General features: G+C 43.6%; 1 protein-coding gene across 1 annotated transcript in view; it reads right to left on the reverse strand.

The window, feature by feature from the left end:
* The window catches only part of LOC124775604, an 87572-nt gene extending 81068 nt beyond the window's left edge, over nt 1–6504 (reverse strand). The window contains exon 1 of the mRNA XM_047250435.1: nt 6426–6504. The gene's annotated coding sequence lies outside the window, so the exon portion shown is untranslated. The remainder of the gene's footprint in view (nt 1–6425) is intronic.
* Between the last annotated feature and the right edge of the window lie 12348 nt (nt 6505–18852).

Genomic DNA, 18852 nt, shown 5'->3' on the forward strand with positions numbered 1-18852 from the left:
TTTCCATGTGTGATAGAGGATCCAGGAATTAGGGATTACATAGCAGCAGAATTTTATGGATGGAGAGGAGGTATTGTAATGAGGTTTTGGCCTGATTGACATGCTTTTGCAGGACTATGTTGCTGAGGGTTAAGGACTGGCAGAATCTTAACAGATGGAGGTCATTGTGAAAGGAGGAGCTACAGCTGGAAAGGGGTAATTTAGTGATAAGGCCATTTTGGGGGATTTCAAGAGCCAAGCAACAATGCAGGAATAGTACATGGACTGGGTTTTGGCTGGGGATAAGGAAACATCTCTGTACTGGTGCAGATGGAAGGAGCAAGGATCCACGGTGGAGGATAAAAATGCAAAAAAATACGTATATAACGTAGAAATACATGCGAAAAAATTCGAGAAAATACACCAAAATACATAGGTAAAATCAGGAGCAGAGCAGAATGGATGAAGTACGGGGAAATAAGATGAACCTGAGGGACGGGCCGATGGAAAAAGAAAAAAAAAAGAAAAAAAAAGAAAACTGAAAACAGTAGTGGTATAAGGATGGAATAAAATCCATTAGGCAAAATCAAACACTGGAAAATACAACAAGGAATGATGACAGTATTATGAAAAGGATGGATTACTACTCACCATATAGCAGAGATGCTGAGTCACAGATAGGGAAGACAAAAATTCTGTCAAACAATAGGCTTTCGGCCAAAAGGGTTTAGAGGTTGTTGTAGAGATGGTGGATAGTGATAGTCCAATGTGGGAGTAGAAGGTGAACAGGTTAGAGAGTTTTTTGACATGGTGTTGTGCATGGTGCTCTAGTTTCTGGAGAGCAAGTGTTTCCATGTGTGATAGAGGATCCAGGAATTAGGGATTACATAGCAGCAGAATTTTATGGATGGAGAGGAGGTATTGTAATGAGGTTTTGGCCTGATTGACATGCTTTTGCAGGACTATGTTGCTGAGGGTTAAGGACTGGCAGAATCTTAACAGATGGAGGTCATTGTGAAAGGAGGAGCTACAGCTGGAAAGGGGTAATTTAGTGATAAGGCCATTTTGGGGGATTTCAAGAGCCAAGCAACAATGCAGGAATAGTACATGGACTGGGTTTTGGCTGGGGATAAGGAAACATCTCTGTACTGGTGCAAATGGAAGGAGCAAGGATCCACGGTGGAGGATAAAAATGCAAAAAAATACGTATATAACGTAGAAATACATGCGAAAAAATTCGAGAAAATACACCAAAATACATAGGTAAAATCAGGAGCAGAGCAGAATGGATGAAGTACGGGGAAATAAGATGAACCTGAGGGACGGGCCGATGGAAAAAGAAAAAAAAAGAAAACTGAAAACAGTAGTGGTATCAGGCTGGAATAAAATCCATTAGGCAAAATCAAACACTGGAAAATACAACAAGGAATGATGACAGTATTATGAAAAGGATGGATTACTACTCACCATATAGCAGAGATGCTGAGTCACAGATAGGGAAGACAAAAATTCCGTCAAACAATAGGCTTTCGGCCAAAAGGGACTTCATCCAAATTAGACAACATACATATGCACACACTTGCAAATGCAACTTATATACACATGACCAGGGTCTCTAGCTGCCAGGGCCAGACTGCTAGCGGCAGAACGTGACAGGAGAAGCAATTTGGGTGGTGGGGGTAAAGAGGAGGCTGGGGTGAGGAGGGAGAGGAAGGCAGGGTGAGGTGGGGGACAGTAAAGTGCTGCTTGTGGGAGCATGCAGGGATGAGGTGGAAAGAAGGTACAGCAGCTAGGGAGGTTAAACTGAGGGCGGATGGAGGGAGAGGGGGGTGGAGGGAAGAAAGCACAGCAGAAAAGGAGAGAAGTAAGAAGACTGTGGGTGTGTTCGTGAAGACAGACAGCTTGTTGGCTGTTAAGCCCACATAGAATGCAACACAGTGGTTGCACCTTAGCTTGTAGATCATGTGACTGATTTCACATGGTAGCCCTGCCTTTGATGGGATAGGTGATGGTTGTGACCGGAATGGAGTAGGTGGTGGTGGGAGGATGTATGGGACTGGTCTTTCATCTGTGTCTGTTACAGAGACATAAGCCATGAGACAAGAGGTCGGGAACAGGGATTGTGTAGGGATGTGCAAAGATATTGTGTAGGTTCTGTGGGCAGCAGAAAACCACTGTGGGAGGGGTGGGAAAGATAGTGGATGGGACATTTCTCATTTCAGGGCATGACAAGAGGTATCAAAACCTTGAGATTCAGTTGCACCAGTCCTGGGTGGTACTGAGTCACAAGGGGAATGCTCCTCTGTGGCTGGACAATGTGAATTTGAGGGGTGGAGGATGACTGGAGAGATAAGGCATGGAAGATCTGTTTCTCTACGAGGTTGGGAGGGCAATTACAATTTGTGAAGGCCTTAGAGAGACTCTTGGTATGTTTCAAGGGGGACTGCTCGTCACTACAGATACAACAGCTACAGGTGGCTAGGCTGTAAGCAAGGGACTTCTTGGGATGGTATGGGTGGCAGCTGTCAAAGTAAATGTATTCCTGGTGGTTGGTAGATTTGACATGGACGATGAAACTGATGCAGCCATCTTTGAGCTGGATATCAATATCAAGGAACATGACTTGTTGGGTAGGGGTGGACCAGATGAAGTGAATGGGGCAGAAGGTGTTGGCCAGTTACTGTGCCCTCACTGAGAGAACCTCTGCTTTCTGTAACTTACCCTCTTACACAGAAGATAGCAACCATTTCCTCCACTGACTCTGCAGGGTCCCTTTCCTTTACCACCCAGTGCCCTGCTCATCACTACTGATGCCACCTCCCTTTACACTAACTTTCCTAATGCCTATGGCCTTGCCACTATTGAACACAACTTTCTCCAACACCTGATGAATTTCAAACCTACAGCCTCCTTCCTGATCACCATTCCCAACTGTATCCTCACCCACACTTACTTCTCCTTTGAAGGCATCACCTACAAACAAATCTGGGGTATGGCAATGGGCACCCTAATGGCACCATACTCTGCCAAACTATTTATGGGCCATACAGAAGAATCCTTTCTAACCACATAGAATCCCAAACCCCTCGCCTGGTCATATTCATTGATGACATGTTCATGATCTGAATTGAGTGAGAGAAAACCCTATCCACATTCCTCCAGAGCCTCAACACCTTCTCCCCCATTCATTTCACCTGTTCCTCCTCAACCCAATGAGTCAGCTTTCTTGATGTGGAGATTCACCTCAAAGGTACCTCCATCCATATCAAAGCTGCCAACCATCAGAAACACCTCCACTTTGACAGCTGCTATGCATTCCATATCAAGAAACCCCCTCTACACAGATTAGCAACCCATGGCCACCATGTCTGCAGTGACAAGTGATCCCTCTCCAAATATGCCAAGAGTCTCTTTGAGGCCTTCACAGATCATTATTACCTTCCCAAACTTTCCTCTTGTGACTCAGTACAACCCAGGACTGGAGCAACTCAGTCACATTTTCTGCCATGGGTTTGACTACCTCTCATCATGCTCTGTAATGAGGAATGTCCCACTCCTTATCGCTCCCACCCTTCCCACAGTGGTTTTCCACTGCCAACCAAACCTACACAATATCATCATCCATCCTTACACAATCCCTGCTCCCAATCCCATGCCTCATGTCTCATGTTCCTGTAACACACCTAGATGCAAGACCTGTCCCATACATCCTCCCACCACCACTACTCTGGTACGGTCACTAGCATCATCTATCACATCAAGAACAGGGCTACCTTGAATCCAGTCATGTGACTTACAAGCTAACCAGCAACCATTGTGCTGTGATTTACATTGGCATTACAACCAACAGGCTGTCTGCCCACACGAATGGCCATTGACAAACTGTGACCAAGAAACAGTTGGACCTCCCAATTGCTGAGCACATTGCCCAACACAACAATCATTATTTTAATCACTGCTCCACGGCCTTTGCCATCTGGATCCTCACTACCAACACCGGCTTTTCTGAATTGTGCAGGTGGGTACTATCCCTGTAATACATCATTTGTTCCAGCAACCTTCCTGGCCTCAACCTTCATTAGTCATTGTCGTACACTCACCTATTGCTTTCCCTGTTCTCACTCCATCATTGCGCAGCCCTCTATTCCACCAACACAGCCAGTCTTTTTACTTCTTTCCTTCTCTGCTGCCCTTCTCCCTATCCGCCGCCATCTTTGTAGCCTCCCAACTGCGCCAAGCTGCCCTACCCTCTCTCCACCTCATTACTGCATGCTCCCTCAAGCAGCATTTTATCGTCCCCCACCCCTACTCTGCTATCCCTCCCCCTCCTCACCCCATACTCCTTAGCCCCACCACCCAAATTGCTTCTCCCATTATGCGCTGCTGCTGGCAGTTTGGCCTCAGCAGTCGGAGACTGTGGTCTTGGGTATCTGAGTTGTGTTTGCAAGGGTTTGCATGTGTATGTTGTCTCATTCATATGAAGGCCTTTTTGGCTGAAAGCTTACTTGTCTGACAGTATATTTGTTGTGCCTATCTGCAACTCAATATCTCCAGTATACAGTGAGTAACAACTTATTCTTTTCATAATGTTAATCTTCATATACACTGCTTAATTAACAAGGTCTATCATTTTTAAATGCAATAACATCATACATCTTTACACAGTTTATATCTACCATATGGTGTACCTACACACATTTTGTTTCTGTTTCATCATACATATGAACACATTTATTGATTAACTAATTAGGTTTTTTTCCATAGTTTCGCCTGTAATTTAATTTCCATCACAGCTACACAAATTTCAATGACAACAGCAGAAAGATCAGCTCATTTTCTATAAGGATGATGTACCACTTGTATGAGGGAATGCTGAACAATAATGTCTCTGAACTTTATATGTGAAAACTCTGAAAGGTTTTCAGATAAAACAGAAGTTGTTAATGTTCTATAACTTTTTTCTTCATGTATACACCAGAAGGCATGACACACCAAATTAAAGAGTTCAATGAAATGATTACTTTGTTATATAGGTCACTCAAGAAGTGAAGTATTTAGTTAGTTAATGAGTATAAAAGAAACCTGTAATGGTATTAGTATAGTATAAATCTTGTTACAGTTACAATAAAAAGTTGTTGCTGGTTCTTTTCCACTCATTAACTAATTAAAAACTGGCACTTCACTTTCATAGTCCATTTATATCAAAATAATTGTCTCACTGAACTCTCTAATTTGGTGTGCCATGCTCTTTTGTATGTTTAGTAATTTGTGCTCCATTTGAAAAAATGTGTACCACAATGATAGCCTTTGCGCCAACTGCTAATGCCACTCATGGTGTCATGTCCAGATGCTGAGTAGCCTATCAGATAGACGTGTGTCTGCCACAACCACATTGCTCCAGCTATCTGCCACCAAAGGGCTCCAAACTGCAGCATGTAACATGGAATGTGCAACATAACCGTCAGTGTGTCACAGACAGCACTCTGTAATCAAGTATCGAATTTGAAGAGTTCATGCACATCTTGAGCACCCTCTCCTTCTGCAAGGCAATCCCAGACCACACATGTGTGATGAGACATCTTTAACGATCTAATGCCTTCGTTTCACTGTCATCGATCATCCTCCATACCTTCAACGCTTGGCCTCATCCGACTTTAATCTGTTTCCAAAACTTAAAGAACACTTACAAGGACTTCATTTTGACAATGATGAAGCACTGCAAGCAGAGGGCAGGTCGGGCTCCACCAACAAAGTCAAACATTCTCCAGTGACGGTGCCAACAAATTGATCTCTCATTGGGAAAAATATGTTCATCATCAGGGTGACTATGTATTGAAATAGATATGTAGACATGAAGAATAAAGATGTAGACTGTTAAAAACATTTGTGTTCTTTTAAAAGCTTTAAGAGTTTTCACATAAAAACTCTGGAGGCATTACTTATCGGCATGCTCTCATATGTATGCTGTACATTTTCAAGGCACAATTACTGTGTGAAAATTGCTTTGACTTTAATTACAACTGCGGATGAACTATCCACCCAAAAATTTATTATAAAATATCATTTTAATCAACACAACAGCGAACATCTTGTGGTATCTCTTAAGTTTTATGATACCAGTAGCACGTAAAAATAGAAAGCTGTTCATAAGACAGGTGAATGATCTTACCAGTTGCTCATCGCAATTAAGGGAAAACCCCAGTATTCAAGGGTGGCCATACCTGTGGGCATGGGGAAGCCGTGCCCCTCCCGCAACCCACCCCCTCCAAACGGCTAGATCCCGGTGAAAGGAAAACATATAGTGTAATCGGGTGTTTTTCTTTCAAGAAATGACTTATAATTCGTTATTGTGCAGGTTTTTAAGAGTCAGAACTGAAACTTTTTTTATATGGCTACTTACAAGTTGTCATTCATCTTCCAAAATATTAAAAATACTGCATACTCACAGGTCTAGGCCCCCCTACAAACTATCCTATGGGAGCCCTTGCCGGTACTGTCAATAACAGAGGACTGCCATCTTCTCCTGCTAACTGGAGTCAGTCTCCTGGGCATGTTTGAAGAGGCAAGACGTCTCACTTCAAATTGTGATTTAGCTGCTTGTTTCCTGACCTTATTTTGCTGTGACTCGGGACTGTAACTCCAGCACAGCTATGAACAGATACAAGCGGTATTTATTTAAATTTGTAGTAATTTTCAGAGCTTGAGTCATATTTAGATCGAAATAACAATAGGAACTAGACCTTCAGCAGTCCACGATTGAATGTGTGAAACTGACTAATGGACAGAAACAAGTTTTGATTGATAATCTCGTGACTGGGCGACATTATTTATAAGCCATACCTATACATATAACCAATGCACATTAAAGTTCGCTTTCTGCTCACAAGGATTTCACAGTGACGTTTCTCTAATGCTCTTTTCTCATTTAACAGACCACATACATTTTCTCGTGGTGGAAGTGGAATAAACAATACACCCATTTTGTTTGCATTGGACGGTCCATGTACGTTTTTCATCTGAAGTGAGGAGTATAACATGGTTCTCTTTTCAGACCACTCTTCCTCCTCTGGATAACATTTGCAGCTGTAGGCCTATACTCTGCATCCTTACTTTTCGTCTCGCATCTTCCACAGTCTCACAAAACGCAGCTTCGTTGGAGACCATCTGATTCCTACAATAGGTCATTTTCGTTCCACCAGCGCTACTTTAAAACGGTAAGATCGTGCACTCAACTTCCGTTCTACGTCACGATTAGCCTAAAGGCCCCGTAAATGATCCAACGTGCTTGACAAAATCGCTCTTATCTAGCCACGTTCTATCAATGTTTGTCAGTTTAGCTTCTCAAACAGACGCTGTTAGTGTTCATGAGTATTTTGACAGTAGTGAGAACGGTCACAAATACAGACAAAGCAGTCCTGGCATTGATTTTGGCACTGTGTTTGAAGAAGAAAACATGACCCTTGTCCAGGGAATGATTAAAATGAGAGATTTACCCACGGAAATCTGCCAAAGGAAATATTACTCTCAGAACCCAATAATTACATCAACTTTCTTTGAATGGACAAAGCAACATTTAAAACTTGTTAAGGCCGTCCTGGAAGGGCAAACTTGTCTCTCAAGTTCGCTCTTACCTAGCTGCGGATGTGTCAAAACAAGCCTGTACATATAGCAAGAATGCTTATCAATTTAACCTTGCTTTGGAAGCAAACGATTTTCGTGTATGCTATGTTTGGGCACTAGTGGGGAATGGCTAGAAATGCAGATAAAGCATTTCTAGTAGCACCACAGTCATAGCACGGAGAGCTGTATCAATCCAGCCCTCGGACTGAAGACCGCAACAACAACATTGACTCAGGCATAGTGTTCAAAAGAAGCAAATACGACGTTGGTCCAGCGAATGGTTTAAAATAATAGAGAAATATACAACTGAAAACCTATTAATGGAAATGTTACACTCAGAACCTGATGATTACATCAACTTTCTGCAGATGGACAGTGAAACGCTTATTAACTTGTTTAGCGTTACTGAGCATTCACATTGAAAAAAGAAGACACAACCATACGAAAATCTATTCTCTTCAACTCGGTCGCTAATGAGAGTTCATTAAAATACAACTTGGGAACATATAGCCCACATCGTCCGTGGAAGAACCGTAAAATTTCGATATATTTTCATTCCACTCCCATGACCGATTACCCTACTGTTTGGTCCCCTCCCCACATTATCCAATCCACTCCCGCTTGTATGTTACTGTTTGCGTAAAATGCTTATTTTATTCTATAACCTCTTCTTGCGTGATACATGGCTGGAAAAGCTGCGATACCTCTACAAATTTTGGTCACTGTCAGTGCCATTTTGTACTTGATCGTAGTTTCCACGGTTGCGGAAACTCACGATACGACATAAATTCTAATAAATCAAATTTCCACTAAATATATACGGTGAAACAAAGACACAGACAACGCCCGCTATCTAGTCAAACTTTTCGTCAATCGGAGTTCCTCACAAACGCGTCATAAGATCTATGATTGACAAACAAGTCAAACACCACCATATTCGGTCAAATATTTGGCAAGCATGACCAAATTTGACAAATTGTTTGATCGTTTACTGGGGCCTTAACACTGTCGACGAGTAGGAAGCAACTACTGCGTTACCATTACTCGTCATACTAAATTGAAAATAGATTTGTACGGCCAGTACAGCACTTAATGTAAAAGCGCCGACTTGATTTCTAACGTATGCTACCCCTGAGATCGGACTGGTATTCGCTGCATTTCTGATCTCTAATAATTACAGCCTACACTTCAGTGATTTGAGAAGTTGGAGTATTGCCACACGCTACATGTCTGTATGCGCCACAGAAAGAGGTGCCCATTTAAGACAACAGAAACAGTACGTAACAGTATACCTTAATTTAGCTGCTAACGAGTCTTCACTGGCAGTACCCGTCAAAACCACAGTTAACCTATCTTCTCTGGTTATGTAGTTTTCATAGCTGTGAATATTGATTCGTCGCGAATTATTTTGCCGATGCTTTGCTTGAATCTATTCCGAGTGATTTTGTTATATTTTTAGTTCCCTTGCTCGTCAAAGTATTTCTTCTCCAATACTTATCACACATCATTTTTATGTGTGAGACGGTCTTGATCCATATTATTCTTCGTATGCTTCAATTATTCTTGACGAGGTCGTGGTGTAACGACTGTAGATTTTGGTTAGTAATGTCGAGGTCCTGGGTTCAATTCCCAGTACCCACTTTACTTTTTTATCTGGTGGAAAGATCTGGAAGTGGGTTCCTTCTGCCTTGAGAAACCAACAGAAAAGCTACTTGAATATAAAAGGAGCAAAGCTGACGCGCGAATCGCTGACGTAACGGTTTACGTCGAAAGGCTTGCTTCAGGATAGGTGACACATTTGTTAACAGCAGAAGCACCTGCCTTTATTTTTTTCGGGTTAGTGAGCGAGATGTTCTATGCATTACAATTACAGATCTTACTCTTTCCAAGATTCCGGACCAGTTCTATAGAATTTAGTCGAAAATGTGTGGCGGAACTAGGAAGGGGACCTTTCCTTGCAAGATTTTTTCACTATAGTTGGGGTCAAGCCTGTTCTCGCATCTACGTCACGCATTCTCCGACAACCAATATCAACGCCACCTTCTAGGTGGCCAATATGCGCTCAGTACTGTTCTCAGATCTCTGCTGAGAAAGTGGGTGCCAACGTGAGCATTAAACGCACCGTAGCGAGTTATTTAGTGAATTTTTATTCCATTTCTTGCGAGTTGTCATGGTCGATGGTAGAGATAAGTAACAAATTCCACACAGGCAAGTGAGAATCATAATTTGCAGTAAACACGCTTTTTTCTAGTCGGAGCACGTGTATGCGCGTACGGCAATCTCGAGCTGCGCGAACAGCCATCATTCATAGATTATAGAATAAGCTGGAGTTGGAATTTCTTTGTCGCTCCGTATTGTTTTTATTTGTCTCTCCACATCTCCATGTACGTAGCATGTTGTTTTCCTGTTGCAGGCACAGTGAGGAAGAGAACACGAAATTAAATTCTGCATTTACAACAATGAAATGCTGACCCGCCACTCCTGTTTGTCAATAGTCTTCATACATGGTCACTTCGCAATGTTTATTCCCAGTGTAGCGTGTAAGAATCCATGGTTCACCTAAATAAACTACTGGATGCTTTAATTGCTATGCTACATTTTTCGTAAAGAAATCTGTGGGGTCACTGTGACAAAAATGGTCACTAGCTAAGCGTGGAATTATCTGTGACTGGGACAGGTAGCTCACTTTAGAACATGTTACAAGGTGTACACAGTGTGTTGTTTAATGTTCTAGTACCGCATACAGTGTATTACTGGTATTGGTGCGTTCCCTTGTCGTATACGAGGGAAACTTTATACATTGGTGACCCTGACTACTGTGAACATAGTGAAATTTCGTCCACAGATGCCATATTGTATATTAAAAAGGCAGCCATGGGACATGAAACCTGTTTCGTTAGCTGGCGCACTCGGCTTTACTGATCCTTTTTCATAATCATCGTTCAGTGTTCTCATTATCTTCAACAGCAGACAGTGTGAAGAACTGACTAGGATGCTAGTGCATATGTGATTCGCAAGACATGGTGAGCATAATACAGCAGTGGGCATCAACGAAGCCATTATTAGTGAACTTATACTTCGAATCTACTCTGGCAAGATTCAGTGGTACTCTGCATTCAGTATTCGTTTAGACAGATATTGCACAACCACATCTTCTGCACTTACCGCTTCACGATTGTTGTCATCTGATGCAATCTCTTCACAAGCACAACAGTTGTGCAATGTCAACACCATGTTTGGTGCTACAACCACATAGCAGTTGGTGGCACGGGTCACACCCTACTATTTGGCATACGTCACCAGACTACAGCACAGTGCCAATCTACACCTCAACCCAAACATCTGCTTTTCCGTCTCAATCAAGTAGTGTGTGTCTTTTCTTTTTTGGGCGTAATGGAGGACAATTCGAAGTTTGTTGTGCTGATCTGCCGTACTGCCAAATATTCTGAACTAATTAGTGACACCATACTCATCCCTTGCAGTAGTAACAAGTACGATGCTGTGAGGCAGCCTTGCTACAACAGGTTGCTCGCACCCCAGAACAACATATATGCCAAGTGATCTATGAACAATTTTCCAGGGGGAGTCTCCTTCTCACTGGTGTCACCGACTACATTCCCTGGTGAAGCCTGCTTTGACGCCAGACTTAACATTCTGGATGCTGTAGACCATCAAATTCCCAACTCACCAACAGTTAGCAGTGAGCACGCATGAGGGGTGAAAATTGTTGGACAAGAAACTCACCTTAGCAGACAGATTGTTTATGGTTATGTAGCACAGGCAGCGTATCAGTGTGAGTGGTCCTGCTCCCGCCACCCTACTGGCTGGCACACACGCTGAACAAACCTGGCACCACCCAATTTCACACAAAGCAGACTCACAGATCCCATACCGAGTGCTGTACCACAGAATGCACACAGCACCCCACTGTTAGCAGACAATACCATGTCAGCTGGTTCCACCACCTTGTGGCCACACCACTGTTGATATCACTTGCAGTTTAGCACCACTGCTCACACTTCCGCCAGCCCTGCTCACTCCCAAACAACAAACGTGGGTCACAGTAGGCGTGATGGCTTATGGCATAACATCAGGTTTCCTCTCCTCCATAATGTTGACATCCGCCGAAGAATGTCTATGTATTCATGATCAATTTACAAACATGTACTTCCTTACTGACACAGGTCCAGATGTGTGCACAGAGCCCTCACAGATGTTCAAACCACACTCTGAAGCCCTTGGTTTGCAGCTCCATGCAGCTAACTACACTAGTACACATCATAGGACTCACAGGCAAATTACACTGCCATTGGACTTACTTCATCATTGATGCTTTCCACAGATTTCATCTCTGTACCAATCCCAACCAGGCTGCCTTATTCCACAATGCAACACACAAGTCCATCCCAGGGCTTTTTGCTGTATGTCTGTGAGCAGCTCTGATGCCTTTCACATGCTACCTTGGACAATGTAAACATGGCCGCAATATTTGCCCACACCCCTTTGTCCTGGCCAGATGAAACCATACCACATGACCTGCTGTGATGACACACACCACAGATTAGTACAATGCTTTGCTCGTCATCCCGCCCAGTTCAGAAAATGCATTCCAATCTCCCGCATGAAACCTTCCAGGTTAGGCTCTGTCAGTGTGCTATCAGGAACAGTATGACACATTGCATCAATATGACCTGAGGTCCACTATTTGTCACAAGGTATGGTATCTTGTATCTGCTCTCTTCCATGCAGCTAAGGTAGCGGTAGACAAACTATTGCACTCGAGTATCATTTGTCCTTCAGACAGTGCTTGGGCCTCTCCTATGAAGCTGGCCCCTACGAAAAACAGTTGTGGTGCTTACAGGACTCACACTACTCAAGATGGCTTCACCAAGATAGCTTCACCATGCTGAACATCCAAGACACACACATTCTCCCCTTTCGGGGATAACATGTTTAGTTTGATAGATTGACATAAGGCCTATTATCAAATCCCCATGCACACAGACAATGTCACCAAGACTGCTATCATCACGTCCGTTGGCCTGTTTGAGATCCTTATCATGTCCTATGGACCAAAGACCACAGCTCAAAAGCAGCAACAATTTATTGACATAATGCTTTTCAAGCGCAATTGTGTTGTAGCAACAACACAACAACTATTGTTACATGTACCTCTACCATATCTTAATTTTCTCTGCCGACTCTCAAAGCCATGAATAACACCTTGAACTCATTCTCACAGCCTTCAGTGATGCAGGGGTGATGATCAGTGAGGAAAAACGGAATTGCAGAAGCGACAAGCAACATTTCTTGGAACACCCTCAATGCTACTGAGATCAAATCAACACCAGACCACACTGAACTCTGTCAACAGTTGCAACTGCTGGTTCCTCAGAATCCTCACTTTCTATAATCAACACTTAACACACACTGTCAGGTTTGAGCACCTCTGACCAATGACCTTGTAGGGCCACACACACAAGGGAAATGGAAACTTGTCTGGACTGTGGAGATGCAAACAGTGTTCAACCACTTTAAGGAATGTCTCACAATGGCTGTTCCTACTTCTAGCTTACCATCACCATGGACATGAGTGCTTCAGCCAATGGGGTGGTCCTCCAGCAACAGGTAGCATGCAACATGCACAAACCTCCGTTTCTTCTCCAAGAAACTTATAGGCTCTCAAACAAAATGGTCTGCATTCGACCAAGAGTCGCTTGCTGTATACAGCGTTGTGTGCTACTTCTGAAAGCACATTGTGCATCACCATGTCATCATCTACACTGACCACAAACCACTGAGAGCTGCGGTACATCAATCCACCACATTTTTGTGATCTCAATCTTGTTGCCCAGTATTCCACTGACTTTTGTCTTCTTCATGGAGTGGACAGCATTGTCACCAATTAGCTCTAACACATACACATGATCTCTCACATTCACAAATACAGATGACTGTCCGAGGAACAAGAATGAGACCCAACAATTTCTGTGTCTTCAGGAATTCTTCCAGTTTCAATATTAAACGTCAATCAATTACTGGTTCGGATGCCACCATTCTCTGCACTGTATCGCAGCACATGTTTCAACCACCTCTCCCCACATAGGATGGCCAGTCTTTCATCATCTCTACAACCTCACTCATCTGGAAATTTGACCGATGATCTCGCTTGTCACCGACTGCTTCGTTTGGCCTGTCATTAGGAGTGACTTCCATCACATAAACTTGGATCTCATTGGACCCCTGCCAGAGTCAATGGGGCATAGGTATCTAATCTCTTTGACTGATTATGTTTCATGCTAATTGGAAGCTGTGCCGGTCACATACATCATGACATGGCTCAAGTTTTATGGTGGCATGGATATCCCATGACAGTTGACCAGATACTGTCAGAACTGCTCGGGTTCATCACTTTGAATCTTCGCTCTTCAGTGCCCTCTATAACTTTGGTGGCATCTCCAGCCATCATACCATGGGACAGATATGTGCTATGGCCCTTCCATGGGTGCTCCTCGATGTCTGTACTGTGTTTAAAGGTGACTTACATTCCTTGCTCTTAGAAATATTCTGTAATGAGAATGTTGCCAGCAGAATTTGTTCAACTGACTTCTACATCTGACTCAACAATCTCCCCACATTAGTGCAACATGTCAAAAACTATTCGCTAATGTCTCCTCCACCACTGCACACACAGCCTCAAAGCCATCCATTCACAAGAAGCTTGCAAACTGTGCACTCGTTATGCTTCGGGATGATGCTATACAGTTAGCCTCACAGTTGCCATATATTCGGCCATTGCGAGTATTAAAAGGCTGACACCTGTGTGGATCCTCTCCACCTTGGATGACACAAGTGCTCTTCAGGACAACGAATCTCCCCTACCAGGCTCACGACCTGGTGAGCCAGCAACTGTTACAGTCAACATCCACAACTTTTGACCAGACAAAGTTGTGGTAAAACTGGCTGACACAGAGCTTTTGCTTGTAGGTAATCATGTGGTTCTGAACTTTGTGTCTACACTGATCACTACCCAACACACCCATACCTTCTGCCTGCCACCAATTAGATTTTGGTGCCGTGTCCTTCCAGCCATCTCCAGCAGGCAAGCTTACTCTCACCATCACTCTGCTGGCTAACTGTCCACATCTCTCACTGTCACAGCTTCACCAAAGCTACCACCACTGCCCACATGATTCACCACTACCAATGTCAGGTGCTGTCTCCTTCAGCTCTCAGTACCTCACACTACCTCCATTGCCTCCCACCACATCTCACAGCATATCTTCTAGATTCAGGCAACAGCAATCAACAAGTGCCAGCAGTGCTTGCCATTCAACATGGTTGACTTCACAACACACCTTCCCGTGTTCCACAATCTGTGCCTGTGTGTGGGAAAGGGGTAGGGTGTATGTATGTAGATGTAGACACCATGACAATAGGATCACTGACTAGTGTTCCACATGGAAGTGTGGAATGTCTGTGACTGAGACAGGCAATTTGCCATAGAGCATGTTACTTGTTGTACATAATGTATTGTGTCATGTTCTAATAAAAGCATTATACCTGCATATCATGGCAGGTGTATTATTGGTATGTTCCCCTATCCTACATTCTGGCACCTTTAAAATCAAATCCAATAGAATGAAAACTTTTCCTCCGAGTTTCTTCACTAGCCTAGAAGTCCAGCTCTGTGTGATAAAAGCTGTGAGTATCGTATGTCTTTGTATTGTTCATAATATCACAGAAATTGCTGTCTAATAATACATTTATCTATAACTTCAATGAAATGTTTATTGTGTGCATTTTGCTTATTCTCCTTTGAATCAGATATCTGAATTCTGCTCCACTCATCATAATGTTGCTCTTTCTGTAATTTGCACACCATTGACTTGATGGTACTTTTGCTTGTTAACATTTGTTCGAATCTTCCATCACCTTTTCTATTGGCACCATCACACCTTTCTTCTTCTCATCACCAGTAAAATTAATGACATTAACAACAAGTTGTCGCCATTTTCCATGAAGGTATTTCCACTGACCACTTTCTGAGCTGACACTGAGCGGTAACAAAGCATACTGCTTTGAACTGGAACATGACTGTATCTCATCATGTTACCAAGTTAGTTCCAGCATTGGCATTTCAGCTTTTTATAGTGTACTCACCCCTTTTTAATACCATTTGCCTGGCAATTGAGTTATTTAGCTGGCATCAAGAGGCGTGGCATTTCTCAGTAAAATATGACATATTTTATGGCTTTTTTTACTACAGCAAAGTATTAAAATCTATACTGATGCATGGAAATCATTTGCTTTGATTTTAGAGTTGAAAACACGCTTTAATATCCCATAAAAATATTTTATTAGACTGAATTAAGTAGCACAACAAAGCAAAGTAAAGCTGTGTTGGTGCGTGTTCTGGGTTCATCAGCTTACACATATCACAAAACCAAAAATATGACTACAAAATACAAACAGTTAAGAGCGTTACTGGAAATGCTGTTTTATCAAGGCGAACACCAGAAAAGTATTCAGACTTCATAATCTGTTCTAAGCAAAGTAGACTTTGATTTATGGTGGATAAATCAGAAGCCATATGCTTCACAGTTGCAATAAATAATGTGCCAGTGACTTAAATGAGGAGAGCAACAGTAAACTTCTATTCGGTGCCATAGCTTGTAAGTACACTCCTGGAAATTGAAATAAGAACACCGTGAATTCATTGTCCCAGGAAGGGGAAACTTTATTGACACATTCCTGGGGTCAGATACATCACATGATCACACTGACAGAACCACAGGCACATAGACACAGGCAACAGAGCATGCACAATGTCGGCACTAGTACAGTGTATATCCACCTTTCGCAGCAATGCAGGCTGCTATTCTCCCATGGAGACGATCGTAGAGATGCTGGATGTAGTCCTGTGGAATGGCTTGCCATGCCATTTCCACCTGGCGCCTCAGTTGGACCAGCGTTCGTGCTGGACGTGCAGACCGCGTGAGACGACGCTTCATCCAGTCCCAAACATGCTCAATGGGGGACAGATCCGGAGATCTTGCTGGCCAGGGTAGTTGACTTACACCTTCTAGAGCACGTTGGGTGGCACGGGATACATGCGGACGTGCATTGTCCTGTTGGAACAGCAAGTTCCCTTGCCGGTCTAGGAATGGTAGAACGATGGGTTCGATGACGGTTTGGATGTACCGTGCACTATTCAGTGTCCCCTCGACGATCACCAGTGGTGTACGGCCAGTGTAGGAGATCGCTCCCCACACCATGATGCCGGGTGTTGGCCCTGTGTGCCTCGGTCGTATGCAGTCCTGATTGTGGCGCTCACCTGCACGGCGCCAAACACGCATACGACCATCAGTGGCACCAAGGCAGAAGCGACTCTCATCGCTGAAGACGACACGTCTCCATTCGTCCCTCCATTCACGCCTGTCGCGACACCACTGGAGGCGGGCTGCACGATGTTGGGGCGTGAGCGGAAGATGGCCTAACGGTGTGCGGGACCGTAGCCCAGCTTCATGGAGACGGTTGCGAATGGTCCTCGCCGATACCCCAGGAGCAACAGTGTCCCTAATTTGCTGGGAAGTGGCGGTGCGGTCCCCTACGGCACTGCGTAGGATCCTACGGTCTTGGCGTGCATCCGTGCGTCACTGTGGTCCGGTCCCAGGTCGACGGGCACGTGCACCTTCCGCCGACCACTGGCGACAACATCGATGTACTGTGGAGAACTCACACCCCACGTGTTGAGCAATTCGGCGGTACGTCCACCCGGCCTCCCGCATGCCCACTATACGCCCTCGCTCAAAGTCCGTCAACTGCACATACGGTTCACGTCCACGCTGTTGCGGCATGCTACCAGTGTTAAAGACTGCGATGGAGCTCCATATGCCACGGCAAACTGGCTGACACTGACGGCGGCGGTGCACAAATGCTGCGCAGCTAGCGCCATTCGACGGCCAACACCGCGGTTCCTGGTGTGTCCGCTGTGCCGTGCGTGTGATCATTGCTTGTACAGCCCTCTCGCAGTATCCGGAGCAAGTATGGTGGGTCTGACACACCGGCGTCAATGTGTTCTTTTTTCCATTTCCAGGAGTGTATATTACTGTGCAGATACTGTTAACAGGAGAAAGAAAACTGGCATTCTACGGATCAGAATGTCAGATCTCTTAATCGGGCAGGTAGGTTATAAAATTTAAAAATGGAAATGGATAGGTTAAAGTTATAGTGGGACTTAGTGAAGTTCGGTGGCAGGAGGAACAAGACTTTTGGTCAGGTGAATACAGGGTTATAAATACAAAATCAAATAGGGGTAATGCAGGAGTAGGTTTAATAATGAATAAAAAAATAGGATTGCGGGTAAGCTACTACAAACAGCATAGTGAATGCATTATTGTGGCCAAGGTAGATACGAAGCCCACACCTACCACACTAGTACAAGTTTATATGCCAACTAGCTCTGCAGATGACGAAGAGATTTATGAAATTTATGATGAGATAAAAGAAATTATTCATATAGTGAAGGGAGGCAAAATTTAATAGTCATGGGTGGCTGGAATCGATAGCACGAAGAGAGAGAGAAGAAAACGTAGTAGGTGAATATGGATTGGGGGGAAGAAATGAAAGAGGAAGCCAACTGGTAGAATTTTGCATAGAGCATAACTTTATCATATCTAACAATTGGTTCAAGAATCATGAAAGAAGGTTGTATACATGGAAGAACCCTGGAGATACTAAAAGGTTTCAGATAGATTATATAATGGTAAGACAGAGATTTATGAACCAGGTTTTAAATTGTAAGACATTTCCAGGGGCATATGTGGACTCTGACCACAATCTATTGGTTATGAACAGTAGATTAAAACTGAAGAAACTGCAAAAAGGTGGGAATTTGAGGAGATGAGACCTGGATAAACTGAAAGAACCAGAGGTTGTACAGAGTTTCAGGGAGAGCATAAGGGAACGATTGACCAGAATGGAGGAAAGAAATACAGTAGAAGAAGAATGGGTGGCTCTGAGGGATGAAGTAGTGAAGGCTGCAGAGGATCAAGTAGGTAAAAAGATGAGCACTAAAAGAAATCCCTGGATAACAGAAGGTATATTGAATTTAATTGATGAAAGGAGAAAATATAAAAATGCAGTAAATGAAGCAGGCAAAAAGGAATACAAACGTCTCCAAAATGAGATCGACAGGAAGTGCAAAATGGCTAAGCAGGGATGGCTAGAGGACAAATGTAAGGATGTAGA

This window comes from Schistocerca piceifrons, chromosome 2 (genome assembly GCF_021461385.2).
Source record: "Schistocerca piceifrons isolate TAMUIC-IGC-003096 chromosome 2, iqSchPice1.1, whole genome shotgun sequence".
Lineage (NCBI taxonomy): Eukaryota > Metazoa > Arthropoda > Insecta > Orthoptera > Acrididae > Schistocerca > Schistocerca piceifrons.